This window comes from Penaeus japonicus, unplaced genomic scaffold (genome assembly GCF_977035675.1).
Source record: "Penaeus japonicus unplaced genomic scaffold, GWHDUDI00000001_assembly GWHDUDI00000014, whole genome shotgun sequence".
NCBI lineage: Eukaryota > Metazoa > Arthropoda > Malacostraca > Decapoda > Penaeidae > Penaeus > Penaeus japonicus.
This window is the reverse complement of record NW_028234416.1, coordinates 20802391-20822390: the sequence shown is the minus strand read 5'-3', so window position 1 is coordinate 20822390 and position 20000 is coordinate 20802391. Positions and strand designations below refer to the sequence as shown.

At 41.6% G+C, this 20000-nt stretch overlaps 1 protein-coding gene across 7 annotated transcripts in view; it reads left to right on the top strand.

Moving 5' to 3' along the window:
* LOC122252561 (mechanosensory protein 2) overlaps nucleotides 1-20000 on the top strand; it is a 1106641-nt gene that overhangs the window by 513813 nt on the left and 572828 nt on the right. The window contains exon 1 of one of the 7 annotated variants that reach the window (XM_086544068.1): nucleotides 19944-20000. This exon is cut by the window's right edge and continues 30 nt beyond it. The exons of the other annotated variants lie outside the window; for them this stretch is intronic. The gene's annotated coding sequence lies outside the window, so the exon portion shown is untranslated. Of the gene's footprint in view, nucleotides 1-19943 lie in introns of those variants that run through there. 7 annotated transcript variants of the gene reach the window in all.

Sequence of the window (20000 nt, the reverse complement as noted above, 5' to 3'; positions counted from 1 at the left end):
GCTAATCCATTTCGTTCCGTCATTCTCTCATTCTCTTGATTATCATCATTATCACTATCGTCACTATCGTCGTTGTTGTGGTTGTTATTGTATTTACTTCAGATATCATCATCAATATTATTAGAATTAGCGTTAGTATTAGTTGTAGTCAATGTAGTAATATCACTTGCATTATTATTTTCATTAATTTGACTATCATTGGTACTGCTCTTTTTATGTTATTTTATTGCTGTTCTTGTTTTAGTTATTGTTGTTAGTATTACCATTATAATTGGTAGTTGTACCGATTTTAGTATCAACAATAGTTGTAGTAGTAGTAGTAGTAATAGTAGTAGTAGCAATAGTGGTAGTAGCAGTAGTAGCAGCAGCAAGAACAGTAGTAAGTAGTAGTACTAACAGTAGTAGCAGTAGTAGCAGGAGCAGTAGTTAGTAGCAGCAGCAAGAACAGTAGTAAGTAGTAGTACTAACAGTAGTAGCAGCAGCAGCAGGAGCAGTAGTTAGTAGCAGCAGCAGCAGGAGGAACAATAGTTAGTAGTAGAAGCAGCAGCAGCAGTAGTAGGAGCAATATTGTAATTGATATTACTATTAGTTTTGTTATTACTAATCTACTTTATTGTTCATCATACAATCGTTGCTACTTTTTTATTCTTCTTATGATAATGATAAAGATAATTACTATTGCTATTATCATTGTTATTAGTATTGATGTGTCTGTTGTTGCTGTTCTTACTGATATTATGTCACTGCTTCCAGTAGCATTGTTATCAAACAGTTGTTTATAACGGAAGATCATCCTAGTCAATTAATATCTTTGATTGAATAGAGCAACGCATTAATCATTTAAAATGAAAAAGGCTATATATTCGGATACATTCTGAATCATCTGTGGGAGCGCCAGAGGCCAACTCGCAAGTAGTATGTGTTCAGTCTTAGGGCCTCTTATACCTTAATTTAATGTGTTTTGGCAGAGTGGTCGTCATATACACAGTACATTAAACCCAGAATATTTGCTCTTCTCCTCCCACTCTCTCTGGCATTGAGACCCTCTCGTGGACTGTCATTTTCTGTCTGTCTCGCTGTTTCTTCGTCTGATTGCAAGTTTCCATCTCTCTCTGCAATCAGACATGCGCATGCATGTGTATGTGTGATTATCAGTATTAGTAGGAGCAGGAATAGTAATAATGATATTATTGTGGTCATTATTATAATGATTATGGTGATTTTTCTTATGAAAATTAATAAAAAAAACTAACCTAAATATAAAGCATGTATGTGTTTTGATAATGATGTATTTGTATACATCACACTTTCCATATTCATATCGTTCTATATTTTTTCTATATTTCTATATCTTTCCCGGTATATCTATTTCCCTATCTTCATCTCGATCTTCTGTCCATCGATTTGGAAACGCAAATGGACAGATGTCTGGTATCAATTGTCTTTTATGTCTTTTGTCTTTGTCGACTATAACCGTACGGATTCGTACGGTGATGAGGATGTTATAAAGTGTGTAAGGACATTCTCTCTCTCTCTCTCTCTCTCTCTCTCTCTCTCTCTCTCTCTCTCTCTCTCTCTCTCTCTCTCTCTCTCTCTCTCTCTCTTTCTCTCTCTCCCTTTACCCACTCTCTCTCTCATTTTCTGTCTTTGTCGGTCTCTTTCTTTGTCTCTTTCGCCCTCTATGATTTCTGTTCTCTCTATCTGTCTCTTTCTTTATATCTATCTTCTCTCTCTCTCTCTCTCTCTCTCCCTCTCCCTCTCCCTCTCCCTCTCCCTCTCCCTCTCCCTCTCCCTCTCCCTCTCCCTCTCTCATTCTCTTTCTCTTTCTCTTTCTCACTTGCTACGAAGCTTAAGAAAATAAGAAATTGAGGTTTACATGCAAGCACCGCCCCACACCCCAAGCATAAACAACCTAACACGTTGATCTAATGTCCCACGTAAATAGCAAACCCGAAGACTGACGGTGCAACAATGGTCGATGCATCAACGGACGGCACAACAAAGGACGATGCAGTGACGGACGATACAACAACGACAAGTGAAACGACGGACGATGCAGCAACGGACGGTGAAACGACGGACGATGCAATAAGAGACAGTGCAACAACGGACGGTGCAATGACGGACGATACAACAACGGAAGGTGAAACGACGGACGACGCAACAAAGGACAGTATAACAACGAACGGTGCGACGACTGACGATGCAACAACGGACGATACAACAAAGGACTGCTGAACGACGGACGGTGCAACAACGGGCACCAGGGACGACAAGTTCAAGACTGGAGAATCGTTTGGGCGAATCGGGGAGTGGAATACAAAAGAGACACTTAAAGAAAGCACCGTGGCTGAGATATGTAATAAGAGGCGCGAGACCTCCGAGGCGCTTGCCGGGGGCGAGGTTGGGGGGGTGGGGTGGAGTGGGGGTGGGGGGGGGGGGTAGGCATAATACTCCTGCTCGATGACTATAGCGAGTTGCGACTTTTTGGAGAATTTGTCTCCTCATAGCGGAGAGGTTCATTTTTCTGTTATTTAGCTATCCCTTCATTCATCTATTTCTTTCTTTATATATCCAGTTTTAGCTATATGTATATGTGTTTGTGTGCCTTTCAATATATATCTATATCTATCTATCTATCTATCTCTCTCTCTCTCTCTCTCTCTCTCTCTCTCTCTATATATATATATATATATATATATATATATATATATATATATATATATTTATATATATAAAGACACACACACACACATACACATATGCAGAAGCACTATATACAAAAGGATTTTCAAAGAGGATGCAGAGATCTTGCACCGATCTAGCATGCCACCACTCATGATATTTATGAAGCACGGACCAAAGATGCAATACGATCTGCATGTGAGGGAAGCGCCTTGGTTCTCTCTCTTTGTCTCACTACATTGTGTGAGGACAGATGGCGAAGACAAGGACACATTCCGCGAAAGAGCTGCTGAGATGTGAGAGCTTGTGTGATGCCTTCTTTGAAGTCTTGTTTCGTCTGTGTGTGTGTGTGTGTGTGTGTGTGTGTGTGTGTGTGTGTGTGTGTGTGTGTGTGTGTGTGTGTGTGTGTGTGTGTGTGTGTGTGTGTGTCTGTGTCTGTCTCTCTCTCTCTCTCTCTCTCTCTCTCTCTCTCTCTCTCTTCTTCTCTTTCTTCTTCTTCTCTTTCTCTTCTCTTCTCTTTCTCCTCTCTTCTCTCTCTCTCTCTCTCTCTTTCTCTCTTCTCTCTCTCTCTCTCTCTCTCTCTCTCTCTCTCTCTCTCTCTCTCTCTCTCTCTCTCTCTCTCTCTCTCTCTCTCTCTCTCTCTCTCTCTCTCTCTCTCTCTCTCTCTCTCTCTCTCACTGTGTATTCGTGTGTCGTTTTCTCTTTGTCTTCACCTTGTGTGTCGGCCAATCACATTCCATATCGATCCTCATCTTATTTAAATAATTCTACTCCTTTTATCGCCCTTGATACTTATTTTGTCTTTTGCTATCTCCCCTTTTCCCCTAACCCTATTTTTTGGTCTGCCATCCTCTTTCCTATAATCCTCCAATCCGATGTCTGGCGAGTTTTCTTTACATGATACAATAGTCTCCCCTCTAAATTCGTATTAGAGAAAACGGAACCTTCTCCCAGAGTAACTTGTCGAAAAGTATATTCTTGTGAATATACGCTGTTTTATTACGTCTCATATATCATATTTTCTTTCCGAAGTTGTAAAAATTCCGTTCAGAAGACATTATATCACAGATAATTACTGAATATCGAAGTGACCGATTTAACACAAATATACTCCTCAAAAAAAATCATGTATGATATGGCTAGATAATTTTGCCGATATAATCAGGGTAGTTGTTTAGAAATCAGAACAAAAACAAAGGAAAGAAAAAGAAAGAATAACCTTGATCGAGAATTTAATATAATATAAATTACAGTGTAAATGTTACATCTCGTGAATAAACAGTGTCAAAGTAAGGGGGTAGGGGAGAGGGCAAAGGCAAAGGGGGAGTCGGAAATAAATGTAAGAAAAGGGGGAAAGGAAGATGGAAATAAAGAAATTAGAGGAGAGAAGAGAGATAAAGAGGTACGTTAGTGACGGAAGGCGTGAAAAGGGATACGGGTAAGGGGAAGATAGCAAGGATTATGGGGTTAAAGGGAGAAGGGAAGATAATAGAAAAGGAGGAGAGGGAAAGGGGAGGAGAGGGGAGGATAATGCACCATCTGTACAGAGTGGTCGACGGCTTTCCCTGGTGCACATGTAATAGGCTCATTCGAAGGGGCATGGGGTAGGCCCTGTTTGTCCCTCGGCTGCGTCTAGCCTACGTGACGAGTTGGAGGAGGAGATGAGGGAAGGAGGGGGGGGAAGGAAGGGAAACACAGGGGAATTTTATCAGTCATTATTTATTTCGACATGTAGAAATGCAATGATGATTCAGTTGATTAATTCAAGAAGGAAAACAAACGAATAAATATTACCTTTTGACTACAAAGTATATAGACAGACGAAAAACAGGCAGACAGACAGACAGACAGACACAGATAAATAGGCAGTCACCTTCACGTACAAACTGCAGCACATCTGCACAAGGAATGTAATGTACGCCACGTACTGGCCAACATACGACACCATGTATCACGCGTTTGCATGTGAGTTGCACAGCGACCACTAGTTTATTGCATAGAAACGCCGTGGATAGCAAGAGGTGCAAGATATTGAGAGTCAGAACAGTGAACAGATAACATAAACCCGAGAACCCCGAGTTGAGTAACTAGTTTGTACTGGTAGTCAGGTATGATAGTTTACATTCCATAGGTATATAGTTGGGCCATTATAGACCTGATGGCTTTAATGACTTGTTCGAGGTACAATGGGTAGATTTTGAAAAAAAAAAGTTATGCTTGTTATTATAGCAATGTTGTCTTAGATAACGGTAGATTTAGCTTTGCTGAAAGTTATTTGTTTAAGGCTGTGTACAATACTGTTGCGTTAATAGATTGTTAAGCATATTTTTCTCAGGAAAAAAAACGAAAGTGATAAAGTTTATAGTCGTAAATCAATTATGCACAGGTTATAAGAAAGAAGGGAAAAGAGAAGAGAACCCGAGATTGAAAAGGGGTCCGGAATATTACGCTGATCTTGCACATTACAGGTCATGCCTTGAATCATTTTCCCTTCAGGAGAGACACTGCTGAATCGGGGAAGTACTATTGATATCAATTTCCTCTAAGCGATTGAAGGTTTAAAATGATTTGTCAATCAGCTTTTCTTTTCGAAGGTAGAGGTAAACATGTATACCACATTTTATTATCGGTATTAAAAATATTGCCTTTGATATTCATTAATCAAGTTTGAATCGAGATAATTTTTTTTATTAGTTTTCTTTTATTTATTTATTTTTTTCAAAAGTAGAGGCAAACACTTGTACCACATTGAATTAACAGTATTAGAACTATTTTCTGTATCGTCCATGACTAATACATGATTATCAGCAGCCCACTTGATCAAATAATACTATGACGTAGGTGTGTAGGCGTCACTCACCGCCATACATTATAAAAGTAATGATGACGTTAAAACACATTAATTATGGCTTTGATACCGATTTTCAAAGAAGAAAACATTATTTTTTTCAGTCCAAAGTGGCAATAAATAAAACTACAATACAGCGTGGGATGCTGTGAATCAGTGACTGGCGATCATAGTTTACGAATTGCCAACAACCGTTAAAGATTTTTTTATGATATATATGTGTGTGTGTGTGTGTGTGTGTGTGTGTGTGTGTGTGTGTGTGTGTGTGTGTGTACATACATAAGTATACACATACTCGTACATAAACTGATACTAATAGGCACATATACCAATCATCATCCTTCCGGTCTAAAGCTAAACGACCTGCCCTTCGGACGCCCCCCTCCCATCCCTCCCCACCAGTTGCCAGCAACACCGCCCCTCCCCCTCCCCACCCTGCAGCACATAATGAAAGATGCAGCTTCCGTGGCATTTGGCTGTCGCTGAGCACGGGAGCTGGCGTGGGCGGCGCAGGGCTGAGAGCGTGGATGACTAAGAGAGGTTGAAAAAACAGTGTAATGGAATCCGGCTATGTCCTGATTACGGCTATCCATCATGTCCTTTGAGTGGGTGCGTAGGCCTCCCCGATTTCCTTTGTTGCGTGTGCTGACGCCCCTGATGCTGACGCTCCACCTGCTGATTCCTCTGCTGCTGTGTCGCTGTTTCTGTCTGCTGTTTGGGCGGGAGAATTGGGGATCGGGCTTTTGAGTGGCACGATTTCAGTTTCCTGACCATTCGTTTTGTTGAAGAGATGTCCTGTGTTGCGGAAAGGTGTGAGGGCTGTTATACTTCACCTATTCGTTCTGATGGTATGTTTTCAATGTCTATTTTCTCTCAGATATACCTTTTTTTTATCTGTTTTGATATAAACTTATCCTCTTATTACAAACCTGCTGTTGTATCATATCATTAACAAACGCAATCACTAGTCTCTAAAGCCCCCCTCCACCCTCTATTAACAATCTGTATTATCTGAGGCCTTCCACCCAAAAGAAGATTGACGTCTCAGTCCCTTTGTCCGCCTGGCCGTCGCACTCATCTCCTCGTCCGACTCACCTCGTGGGAATAAGACACGAAGTACAATTAAAGTCCTGACTGCTATTTGATAGGGGGGTAGGGGGGGAAGGAGGAGTCGAAAGCTGATCAGTCTCCTGAGCTTTACAATCCTAGATTTACATGACGCTAACGAGTAACCAACTCGGCGGGGCTGTGAAATACTCGCCTTCTTTGATTCCTTAAATGAGAAAATACGAGGATGGAGTCACGTTGCCTGCTGTGACGTGTCCCAGTGGAGATCAAGGATAAATCAGTAGGTTAGTTTTTGTTGGTGTTGTTTTTTCTGTAGAAGACGAAGTATAGAATGTAGTGGATGTATTGAGTTTTAGAATTATTGTTGGATTATTTTTCAATTAATTGTCTTTTTTATTTAACGAGTTTGAATCTTTAAGAATGTTACGGTAGATTTGTCTATAACATCAGTAATGATATGTTCATTATTACCGGATTACTAGAAATTCACCCAAACATCACAAATACGTTCATGATTATCGTTACATAGGGGAACGTAATTTGCCCATTATGATTGCTAATCATTTGATTACTTTCAGCTGAGGCGCGAAGGATGTATGCCAGATGACCAAAAAATACACCTAATAAAGTAATGATACACGCATACACACATATGCGCACACACACACACACGAACTCATTCTCCTTACACAAACACATACAAACAAACACATGTCTACGAAGACCCAAAGCAATTACGCATTTGCCACCAGACGCATGTTTCACCCGCCCTACCAGCATCCGATCCGATCCGTCTGATCTACGTTGTTTCGGATGCGCGCGCGCGCGCACACACACACACACACACACACACACACACACACACACACACACACACACACACACACACACACACACACACACACACACAACCCACACATTCCCCCCAACCTACACACAACCCCCTCCCCCAGCACACACACCCCAACCTATACACAAACCCCTACACACTTCCCTCAGCACACACCCACATACAACCGCCCCCCCCCCCCACGCGGACGTACAAGCACATCAGCACCGTCCTTGGAGTGAGAGCAAGCAAACTCTCGCAAGTTCTGATCAGGCGGAAAATAACTTGACCGGACGAGAGAGAGAGAGAGAGAGAGAGAGAGAGAGAGAGAGAGAGAGAGAGAGAGAGAGAGAGAGAGAGAGAGAGAGGAGAGACAGACCGGGAGCGTGTCTCGAGAGTGGTATTACGGTGGTTGGGACTAATTGTGAAACGTATGAAAGTAATAAAAAAGAAAAGAAAACCAAAAGAAAGAAAATTAAGATAAGAACAAAAAAGGAAAAGATAGATACATTTTGAAAAGACTTTTGTGGGATTTCTTACTTTTTTTTTCATGTGTCCTTGTGCCAAGATGCTGGAGGCGTTTTCTTGTGGTTTCGTGTCACGTGAGAGATAAAGAAAGCGACAGGGGCGAAGAGGGGGGGGGGGGGGGAAAGCGTGGCTATATCTTTTTTTTTTTTTTTAATCTCTCTCTCTCTCTTTTACTACTTCTTCTTTTTCTTCTTTCCTATCATTAATCCTTCATTCTTCCTTTTCTTTCTCCCTCCGCTCCCCCCTCTTTCTATCTTCTTCATCTTCTTCTTTCCTACAGTTCATCCTCCCTCCCTCCCTCCGTTTCTCCCTCTCTCTCGCTCTGTATCTATCAATCTATCTCTCCCTCTCTCTCCCTCTTTCTCTCACTCTCCTTTTCTATCTTCCTCACTCATCCTCCCTCTCTCTTTCTCTATCATTCATTTCCCCCCTGTCCTTCTCCTCCTCTTCCCTTCTCTTTCTCTCTCTCTCTCTTCCCTTCTCTCTCTCTCTCCTTCTCTTTCTCTCTCTCTCTTTCTTCCCTTCTCTTTCTCTCTCTCTCTCTCTCTCTCTCTCTCTCTCTCTCTCTCTCTCTCTCTCTCTCTCTCTCTCTCTCTCTCTCTCTCTCTCCTCTCTCCTTCTTCTCTCTCTCTCTCTCTCTCTCTCTCTCTCTCTCTCTCTCTCTCTCTCTCTCTCTCTCTCTCTCTCTCTCTCTCTCTCTCTCTCTCTCTCTCTCTCTCTCTCTCTCTCTCTCTCTCTCCTTTTCTATCTTCCTCACTCATCCTCCCCCTCTCTCTCTCTCTATCATTCATTTCCCCCCTGTCCTTCTCCTCCTCTTCCCTTCTCTCTCTCTCTTTCCTTCTCTTTCTCTCTCTCTCTCTCTCTCTCTCTCTCTCTCTCTCTCTCTCTCTCTCTCTCTCTCTCTCTCTCTCTCTCTCTCTCTCTCTCTCTTCTCTCTCTCTCTTTCTTTCTCTCTTCTCTCTCTCTCTCTCTTTCTCTCCTCTCTCTTCTCTCTCTCTCTCTCTCTCTCTCTCCTCTCTCTTCTCTCTCTCTCTCTCTCTCTCTCTCTCTCTCTCTCTCTCTCTCTCTCTCTCTCTCCTCTCTCTCTCTCTCTCTCTCTCTCTCTCTCTCTCTCTCTCTCTCTCTCTCTCTCTCTCTCTCTCTCTCTCTCTCTCTCTCTCTCTCTCTCTCTCTCTCTCTCTCTCTCTCTCTCTCTCCCCAGTGCTATAAATGCGAAAGAGGTCGGCGCAGACACGCTTAGTTTTACGCAGGAAGTTCACCAATTTTGACCGAAGTTTACCTCCTCTTGCAGTCAAGTGTTCAGCATGGAAGGCTGGTTGAGGGCGAGAAAGATCCAGCATATATGAATACGAAATAGGGGCAAAACCGAGAACATGTGTCATTTTGTGGTGTTCTGTTGTCACTGGAATATTTGCGGAATTATTTTATAGCGGTGGGGTGGGTGGGTTAGGAGGGTATGTGTAGTACCTACATTCCATGATTGTGTAAAAGATATTAAAGTATTGTTCTGCGTGTCTCCCGCGTCCGATTGCTCCTGTATTTCTTTTCTTGTTCATATTTCTTTTTTTTCTATATATATCTGCCTCACTATCTTTCTCTATCTACCCCTCTCTCGCTCTCTTTCTCTCTCTCTCTCTATCTATCTATCTATCTATCTATCTATCTATCTCGCTCTTTCTCTGTCTGTCTCTCTGTCTCTATCTCTCTCTCTCTCACCTTTCCTCATCTCTCCTTTATTTTACACCTCATCCTACTTCTTTATCTCACTTCTCTGTTCTTCCCTTTCTTTTTTTCTCCGATGTTTCTCCTCTTTCTATATCTATATCTCTCCACCACCCAACACCATACCCCAAAATGTATAAATCAACAAAGCAAATCAAGAATTCCCTTGCCGTATATTAGCATATCCATCCTGATTAAAGAATCCCAGTCACCCGGAAACACCGAGACAGAAAGACGAAGAATGTGTCGTTTGTAAACAGAACAGTGCTCTAATTTAAGTGTCTTCTTGACCTGAGAAACAGAGGAATTCTGAGGTTACGCGATACACGGAATAGGGAGAGATAAACTTCGGTCCATTTTCGGTTCACTTAACTCTGTGTGGTATTAAGGTTCTGGGGTTCAAGTTGTATTTTTGTTTTTGTGGTTGAGTGATAGTTGGTGTGGTATGCAGTTTGTATAAAAGATATGGATTATTTTGTGAATATGGATTATTTTGTGAATTCTTCGGATGATATGCAAAGAAATTTACATTTAAAGTGATTAAGAATTAGTAGTTTTATCAGACCCTGAAGCAACAAATCTGAGAGTGAACTATATATGGGAACATTAAAACCGCCCCATCTCCCCTTCCTCCTTTCCTCTTCCCTCGCCCCTTATCTCCCCGCACCCCCATCCCCGCCCCCTATCTCCCCTCACCTCCATCCCGCCCCCCTACCCCTACCCCCCATTCCTTACAATTGTGGGAGTGCCACGCGTCCAAGCTTTGTACGTGCCAAGTAGGGTGTCAGCGGTAATACTTGAGGCTTTGTTAATGGCGACAGTGTGTAGAGGGGAAGCCAGAGGGGTGGCCAGAGGGGAAGGGGCATTGTGAAAGGGGGCCGAGAAGATGGAATGTTGGTGAGGAAGAAAGGGGTCAGGGAGATGGTCGCTATTGGAGATATCTTTCTCTTTTCACTGAACAAAGGAAAGACTCATTAAGTGCATGATATCGTGAGGGAGATCATTGACCATAATTATATATATGTGTATATATATATATATATATATATATATATATATATATATATATATATATATATATATGTGTGTGTGTGTGTGTGTGTGTGTGTGTGTGTGTATGTATGTATGTATGTATGTGTATATATATATATATATATATATATATATATATATATATATATATATATATATATATATATACATATACATGCACATATTTATAAAATGATATGGGTATGTATGTGTATTTGTGAATGACTGAGTGAGTGAGTTTTTGTGTATATGTACGTATACGTAGTCCCTCTTTTTCGTCTCGTTTGCCCCGAATTATGACTGATTTACCTGTAGTTTACAAAAAAATCCATTAGCCAGTCTGAAGATAGAATTCCCTCCAACCCTTTTTCTCCGGTAGAAAAAAGGAAAAGACTAGAGAATGGCAAAAAAAAAGAAAAAAAGAAGACTACAGTCCCTAGACCTTAGGTTAATCGTAGAAACATTCCTCCTCCTGGTGCGGAAAAGGTCGCTTAAGGTCACCTAAACACCTACTTTGACCTGGGTTACGCAAGCTTTGTTTCGAGGGGTATTAAGGTTAACTAGTTGAGTGACAGTGGTGGATAGATGGAGGGTTAAGACGGGGGGATGGGGTAATGGGAGCGAAAAGGGTGAGGGGAAGGGGAGGAGGAGGGAAGGGCTGAAGAGAACGGGGAGGGAAGAGAGCTAGGGAGGGGATGGAGGGGAGGGGGATGGCTTACGGTAAGGGGGAGGGAAGGAACGGATGAGAAGGGTGAGAGAAAGCGGGGGTAGGGGACGGGGGGTGGGGGAGGCTGAGGGGATTAGGAGAGGGCTGGGTAGGGGGAGGGGGTGGAATGAGAAGGGTGAGTTAAGAATAGTGTCTCCGGATACTTTCGTCTCCTTGACACGGCCATCGGAACTTTAAAAGGAAGGTTAAACACACCGCCAGACCATTTCCTTTGTCTTTTTTTGTCCTTTTAGGGAAGACTATGTTGAATTGATGTTTAGGAAGGATACAGTTGTGCCTGAGATACCGTGGACATGTTCTTCATGCTTATTCGACGACGTTTGTTTACAAAAGAATATGTTGTACAAATTAGAAATATTTTGTTATATGCATACATAGAAACAAACATACATACATACATACATACATACATACATACATACATACATACATACATACATACACACACACGCGCACGCACACAGACGCAAACGTGTGTGTGTCTTTTATGGGTACATCTACTGGCAGGGATGTATCTGGTAATACGTTAAAACGACGTAGGAATGACAGCGTCCTCAACAGTGTAGAGTGAATTTTGAACTTGCCTTTACATAATAACGTTTGCTTAATGTGTGTGTGTGTGTTTGTGCAAGTGTGTATTTGTATATGTATGTATGCATGTACACGCGCTTTTCCTAATGAGTATCCGCATGCAAGCTTGCAACTTCCGTGTCTTGCCTGCATCTTTTAAATTTACTTTCATAAACGCACGGGGCAAATAAAGCGAAATTGTTGCAAGCTTTGCATAATATGATCTCTGTATAAAGGACTTTACGATGACATCACAAAGATAATGTGCTCTCCCCCCATTTCCTCCCTTCCCCCCCTCTCTACCCTCTACCCCTTCCACCCCCACCCCCCTTTGGCCTCGGTGCACTGGAACGTCCTCGGGTTAAGTATCAGGGAATTCAATTCACGTTACATTTTCATTAAGTTCTGCTGATTAGCTCGAGCGAAAAGAGCCGTCCTCTCGCTGTAACGATTCGGTCTTTGCAGTAAGAGGAAAAAGGGAGACGATAAGAAGTATGTCTGAAGAAAAAGAGAGGTAAGAATGAATAGAGATAAGGATAAAGAGATATGTGTTTTAAAAAAAAAGATAAGGAAGGAAAAAAAGGGCGATGGAAGGTAGGATAGCAGGAAGGAACAGTCGGAACAAGGAACAAAGGAAGGAAGAAGAAGAAGAGGAGAGAGTGAGAGAGAGAGAGAGAGAGAGAGAGAGAGAGAGAGAGAGAGAGAGAGAGAGAGAGAGAGAGAGAGAGAGAGAGAGAGAAGAGAAGAGGAAAACGAGAATAAGTAGTGCCCAGGAACGGTTAAGATGTACCGACAGGTGTGAGAATATAACCCTCAAGCTGCAATGTTGTTTTACCTTCATGTTTATTGCAGCATTCGGAAGTGTTGTCGAGTTATCGCTGCATTTACGTTTATTCGCAGGTGCAGGAGTGCGTATAAGGATATAAGTCTGTGTACGCAAACCTGCCTATGTGTGCGTGTGTGTGTGTCTGTGCATATTAGTGAGTGTGTGAATGAATGTATGCCTTTATCTATCTATTCATTAATATATTTTATCTCTCTCTATCTCTCCCTGCCTCCCTCCTCTTCTCCCCCTCTCTCTTTCTCTATCTCCCTCCCTCCCTCTCTCTCTCTCTCTCTCTCTCTCTCTCTCTCTCTCTCTCTCTCTCTCTCTCTCTCTCTCTATATATATATATATATATATATATATATATATATATATATATATATATATATATACCTACCTCCCTCCCCCTCCCTCCTCCCTCCTCCCTCAACTCCCTCCTTCCCTCCCCCTTCCCTCCCACATACAAGTGTATGTCTTTCTGAGCGTGGCTCACAAAGCTCACACCCTTTCCTCTTAATTGTACCATTATCTCCAGTCATTCTATCGTCTCCTCCCTTTAATGCGCCCGTTTATTCCTTCTCCTCATCATCCATTAGTCCAATCCTTCATTTTCCTGTTAATGCGTCCGTTTACGTTTTCTCTTCTGCTTCCGAATGACGAGGGAAATGGGACATTCGGTAACTAACAGGGCCATGAATTGTCGCCTAGGCCTAATAACACTTCATCTCTTCTCTTTCTCTCTCGCTCTCTTCTAACTCTTTCTTCCCTTATTCCTATCCAAATCTTCATTCTCTCTCCCTCTCTATTTATCTATCTATCTATCTATCTATCTCTCCCTCTCTCTCCCTCCTGTTCCCTCACCCCTTTTCTAGCCCCCTCACCCCTTTTCTAGCCCCCTCCTCCCTCCCTATTCTCTCTCCCCCCTCCTCCCTCGCCCCGTCCTCTCTATCCCCCTCTTCCCCTCCCTCAATCCTCCCCGGAAAATATATACGGTTCCTCGAGAGAATATATGTATATTTTCCTATAATGTATTTTTAAGTTAGGACCTCAACAAGAATTATGGTAATCCCCCCTCCCCTCCCTCCCTTTCGTAAGAGTGTGAGGTGTGCGTGGGAGGCCTTTTGTGTTGAGATATGGCTTGTGATTTTCGGCTCCTCTTCTTTCCTCTTCTCATTTCTCTCCTTCTTCATCTTTGCGTCATCTTCTATTTCTACATTTTCATCTGGGGTTTCACTTTCCTCGTCTCCTGGGATCCGTCTTTTATTTCAGAATGTCCTTTTTTTTAGTTTTCTATTATCTCTTCCGTATTCTTCCTTCCTTCTCGAAATTGACCTCTACCTCTTCTCTGTCCCATGCCCTGCTTTCTCTATTTTATCTCTTGATCTATATCTCTCTCTCTCCCCCCTTCATCCCATCTCCCTCCCTCTACATCTCTTATCCCTTCTCCCTCTCCACCCCCACGCCCCCCTCCGCCCTTTGGATGCTGCGTTGATAATCCGACTCCAGAATCATTCGGTCTATTGTGTCTCAAGAAGGAGCATACGGCGAAGGGGGGGGGGGTTCCTTGAAGGCGGCGAACTTTCCTTGTACGTCTTTGAGTTCTTTCCTTGAGTGATAATGGGATGGATGAGGAAGTAGGGAGTACGGCTTTTTCTTACCTTATTTGTTTATGTATCTTTTATCATTACCATCATTGTTATTGTTTTTAGTATTTATGTTATTATTTTATCATTATTATTATTGTTATTCTTATTATCATTATTATCATTGCTATTGTTATCATTATTATTATTATTATTATTATTATTATCATCATTATCAATACCATCATAATTATCATTATCAATATCATGATTATCATTGTTGTTGTGATTATCATTATTTTTATCATCATTATTGCTATCATTATCGTTATCGATGCCATCATTATCATAATCACTGTCACTAATATTACCATTATTACTATCATTATCATTATCATTAAAATTATCACCATTATTATAGTTATATTTGTTATCATTACTGAAACTGTCACCATTATTCTTATAGATTATTGTTCATATTTGAGCATGGTTATCATTATTATCATTGTTATCATTATCAGTGATAGTAGTAGTAGTAGCAGTATCACTAGTATCCTCACTTTAGCAAAAGGTTTTATACTGTATCGAGTCTCGTCGTCTGATTTAAGTCAAGTTCAATTTCCCTTGCATTCTGGCAGCCTTGTTTGGGGAAATGAACATCTCTCAAGATCAAGCCAAGTCTCTGGAGACAAGTCTTGAAAAAATAAGTTGCAGCAAAGTTGAGGATATTGATTCTCGCCTGCGACTAATATGGCGCCAAGGACGGAATTATTAAAGCTAAACAACATATGATTAGGCACGTGAATGACATGCAGGGAAACTTGTAGCTGTTGAGGGAGGTGGGAGAGAAACTCTTGGGATTTGGGACAGGGGGCTACGGAGGGACCGCGGGGGGAAGGGGGGGTAGAGGGGGATGCGAAAACGGGGTAAGGGAGGGGGTGGAGAAACAGAGGCAGGGGAAAGGGAAAGTGGGAAGGACATGGGCAAGGGGAAGGAAGGAGCAAAGAGACAGAGGAAGGAGAAGGGGGAGAATGGGAGGGACAGGAGCAAGGGGGAAAGATGGAGGGATAGGGACAGGAAGGGGGTGAGAAGAGTCAGATATAGAGGAAGGGACAGGGATAGACACTAGGGAAAGTCAGGAGGAGAGGAAGAGGAAGAAGAAGGAGAAGGAGGGAGTTGAGCGAAAGAGAGGGGAAGCAGGGAGCGGGAAGGGGGTTAGGGGGTTAAGGACAGCGTCATAGACGGACGAGGAGAGGGGAGAGAGGGGGAGGCTTGCGGGAGAGCGATGTAACAAGAGTCAAGGAATAAAGAGATGAAATACTGATTTTGTGATATTTCACGTGTGAAATGTAATTGCTTGTAGAAATTGCAAATGTTAATATCATAAAAGTACGGTTGAAGGAAAATATATTTTAGATAATACAATCTCTATCTATTTTTTCCCAGATTTAAGAATGTATCGGAAACTTTTCGGAAGTTCTTTTTCATTAAGAAGACCAGATGTTTACAAAGGAAACAGATGGCCTTTAGACGGTGTGTGTGTAGGGGTGGTGGTAGGGGGAGGGGGCACGTCTTCCAAGGGATTGCAGTGTTGCAAGCAAGGTCGGAACTTCTAGATTGCATAACTTACCAACACCTAAATGAAGAAATTGCATTGTTTCTGTCTTGTGGTAGTTACATACTTCAGCCTATTTTACTTTTTACATACGTTGACTGGTTTGATTTTATTGAGATCAATCGAGTCGAAAGAAATTATTGTTCTTTGTATATGTTCATAGAATCGCGGGAGCTACGTTATTGATCCCAAATAGAACATGTTTTCGATCCCAAACAATGCAATCCTGTTGGTAGTCGTATAAGGTGTCCGATCCCAAATGGAGCGCATTTAAGGTTTGGAAATAAGATATTCGATCCTAAAAAGGAGTAAATTCCATGGCGTGAGCGTACGGTTTTCAATACAGAATGGCACAAGAGTTTCGCAAAAAGAGTTTCATTCCTTTCGACACCCTCCAATAACAGCCATGACCTTAATAACCATCGGGGTAATGAAGCTAGCAATATTGGGCGTTATAGCTGACACTGGCAATGGATGGCCGCTTCTAGACTTTATATATTTTTACCGGCTTTGTCACTGGGTCTGTCATCTATAACTTGTACGCATGATGTCTTTTAGAGGTATATGGGATATGTGTGTGTGTGCGTGTGTGCGCATGCCTTTTAAAGTTCTATGTAACAGTGCTGTATTTTGATGTTTCTCTCCTTTATTTTTCTCTTCTTCCTATTATTGTCGTAAATCTCATAGGTATTTATTACCATTGATAAGAGTTAGGCTCCACTACCACCTTTATTATCATCATTGTTACAACTACCACAACCGCCGTAACTATGAAACCTATTATCATCGTTACCACCACCACTACTACCAACACCACTACCACCACAACAACCATCATAATTACCACAACCGCCATCACACAACCTTCCTTCTTAAATTAACCCGAGAGAACCCACGAACCACCGCGCGTCATCTACTCAAGCGAACCTTAAGGACGGACGAAGATTTGACCAGGGAACCGGAACGGACATTCGCTCACCAGATAACGGATTACGATGCTGAAGGAGGTTGATAGTGCCCTTTATAGCAGGTAGTGACGTGGCACCTTTGCGTCGGAGCCAGAGAGTGCTACTCTTAATGACTCTTGGTCCGAGATTGGGCGGGAAGGGTGTATTTAGTGTGTGTGTGTGTGGGGGGGGGTTGTGTGTATGTGTGTGTGTGTGTGTGTGTGTGTGTGTGTGTGTGTGTGTGTGTGTGTGTGTGTGTGTGTGTGTGTGTGTGTTTGTTTGTTTGAGATGCTCTAAATAAAAAAATCTACCCACCGTGCCCTGTAACGTACATCAAGACCTATATAATATCCATTAATCAGCCTCTTGATTTGTGATACGGCTATTGCTATTGAGTGAACTTCGCTAGGGACACATAACTTCATACAGAACTTCTCGTCGTTAGATTTAGTTGACAATGGTTGAACGATCAATTAAGTCACGCTATTGGCTTGTGATGCCAAAGGCCTAGTTCCTTATATCAATCAATCCATAATGGAGGTATGGGTGCAAGCTATCATTTTTAGGGCTGCATTTACTTATATCATTATCATTATTATCAGTGTAGTTACTGTTGTTATCTTTATCTTTATCGTTACTATTATTATCATTATCATCCTCATTGCATTTGCTGTCATTGTTAATGTTGTTGTGGATGTTTTTGCTCTTACTTTATTCACTTGTACTTTTTTAGTATGAACGACTGATTTTTTTTTCTCGTAATTCCAAATTCCAAATTGCTTAATCAAATTTGTTCTTTGTATCATATATTGTATTAAGCCTGACAATACACTCCGGCCACGCGAACATACTCAAAATTCTCTTTTTTCATGAAACATTGAGAAGCGATTTTCCTTTTGATTCTATGTATTCACACACACAATTTTTTAGAATGTATTATATATATATATATATATATATATATATATATATATGTATATATATACATATACACATGCATGTACATATATAAATATATGTATATATATAAATATATAATATATATATATAATATATATATATATACATATATATATACATGTGTGTGTGTGTGTGTTTATATGGACATGTATATTCATATTTATGTATATGTATATATATATATATATATATATATATATACATAAATATATATATATATAAATATATATACATACATATATATATATATATATATATATATATATATATATATATATACACACACACACACACACATATGTATATTATGATTGTGTGCGCGTATACAAATAAAACAAAAAATGATAACATGATTCAAATGCCAGAGTAATCAAAGTAAATGGACAAAGTACCGCCATTCAAGCCAGCATTTTGGTACCTGGATTACCCAACGAGGCTAAGCCAATCACAGCGGCTCCCTGTAGGTCTCTTGGCACCAATCAAGGCTCAGCCACTGTCATCCTCTGGGAGTGTTAGGTCTCGGAGAAGGTCACGAATAAGGAGCTTCATCTCGAGACCCCAGGACACCTTTAGGGCGACAAGGAGGGCAATAAAGCAGGGATACTGGCCTCTAGGGACCGCACAGGGAGGAGCAAGGGGGAGGGGAGGCAAAGAGGAGAGGCCGTACTCGGAATGCTTGGGGCTTGCGTTGTGTTGCACAGGTGGCGTGAAAAGGAGTGTTGCATGTGTGGTGATTGTTGCGTGAGTGTGATATTTAAGGCGGATGCTGAATTTGTGTTAGCCGGTTGTTTAAAGAGGCATAGAGATTCATTCATGTATACAGTGTTTTTCTTGTATTATATATTTGACACATAGTATTGGATGTTATTTATTTTAGTAATATTCACAAAATCAGATCTTATTTTTGTGAGAGAGAGCGAGCGAGAGAAACTCATTCTCTCCTTTTTCTTTGTATATTTGTATGCTTGTATGTGCGTAGTAAGATGGCAACACTCTCTTAAAAAATGTTATCTGTATATGCACATGCATGCCATATACACATAGCTTTGTGTTGCGACTTTTATGGTTCTCATTGTGTGTGCTGAAGAAATATGTTGAGTTTGGATGCGAATTGTTAGAACACTACGGGGTTGTTGACTTTCCATATATGCTTTTCATTGTGATATTTTCATTTTCCTTTCCCTTATCCTCCCTTGTCTCCAAATCCCCTCTCTATTCCTCCTTTGTCTTGGAAGTGACGTGTTAAGTTTCGGCTGGAGTTGTTAGAACATTGTTGGGTTGGCTTCAGCTTCCTGTCCCCTCCCCTGTCCCATCGTTCTCTTTCTCTTCTCCCTGGCTCACTCCATTCCTCCCTCCCTCCGCCTCACCTCTTCTGCCTCTTTCTCCTCCCCTTCCACCGTGGCCAACACCAACAATTCCCTTTCACTACCGCGAACGCCGACGCCATACTCTCCTCCCCATCCCTCCCCTCCCTCTCCTCTCTTCAGCCTCCCCTCTGATCCAAACCTTCCCCTCACCAACAGTCGAATCCGAGGGGAGAGAAGCGAAACATGCTCAAACTCCCTTATTTTACTCTCACGCTGATTACAGCATCCTATCGATTTTATACGTCGAAATCACAATCATCAGATTTATCGTAATTTTATTTCTCCCGTAGATATACATTAATGAAGAGTAACCACGTGTTTCCCCTCGCTATCCTCCACAAACACTCCCCGAATCACGAGAGCCCCGCGCCATTGAGCCAATCAGGGAGCAGCTCGGCCGTGACGTAGTGCCATGAGTTCCTGGCTGCTCCAACCCTCCTTATTTTTTTAACCGGTCTCCAATTAAAATGTGAGAATTTCTTACATTAATCCGACTTCTATATGTGTTTATATGCAGTTTTGTTCGGTGGCTTAGTCACAGTGGGAAAGATAGAGCGATGTCTAACGTTTCGATATTAGAATAACTGGCATTGATTATCATGAGGCGGTGACGTCACTTTGTGTATGGGGAAGTTGGCAGTAGTCAGCGTGGGTGCGGACTGATAAGACGTACGGCTGACTATCACGTGTGGG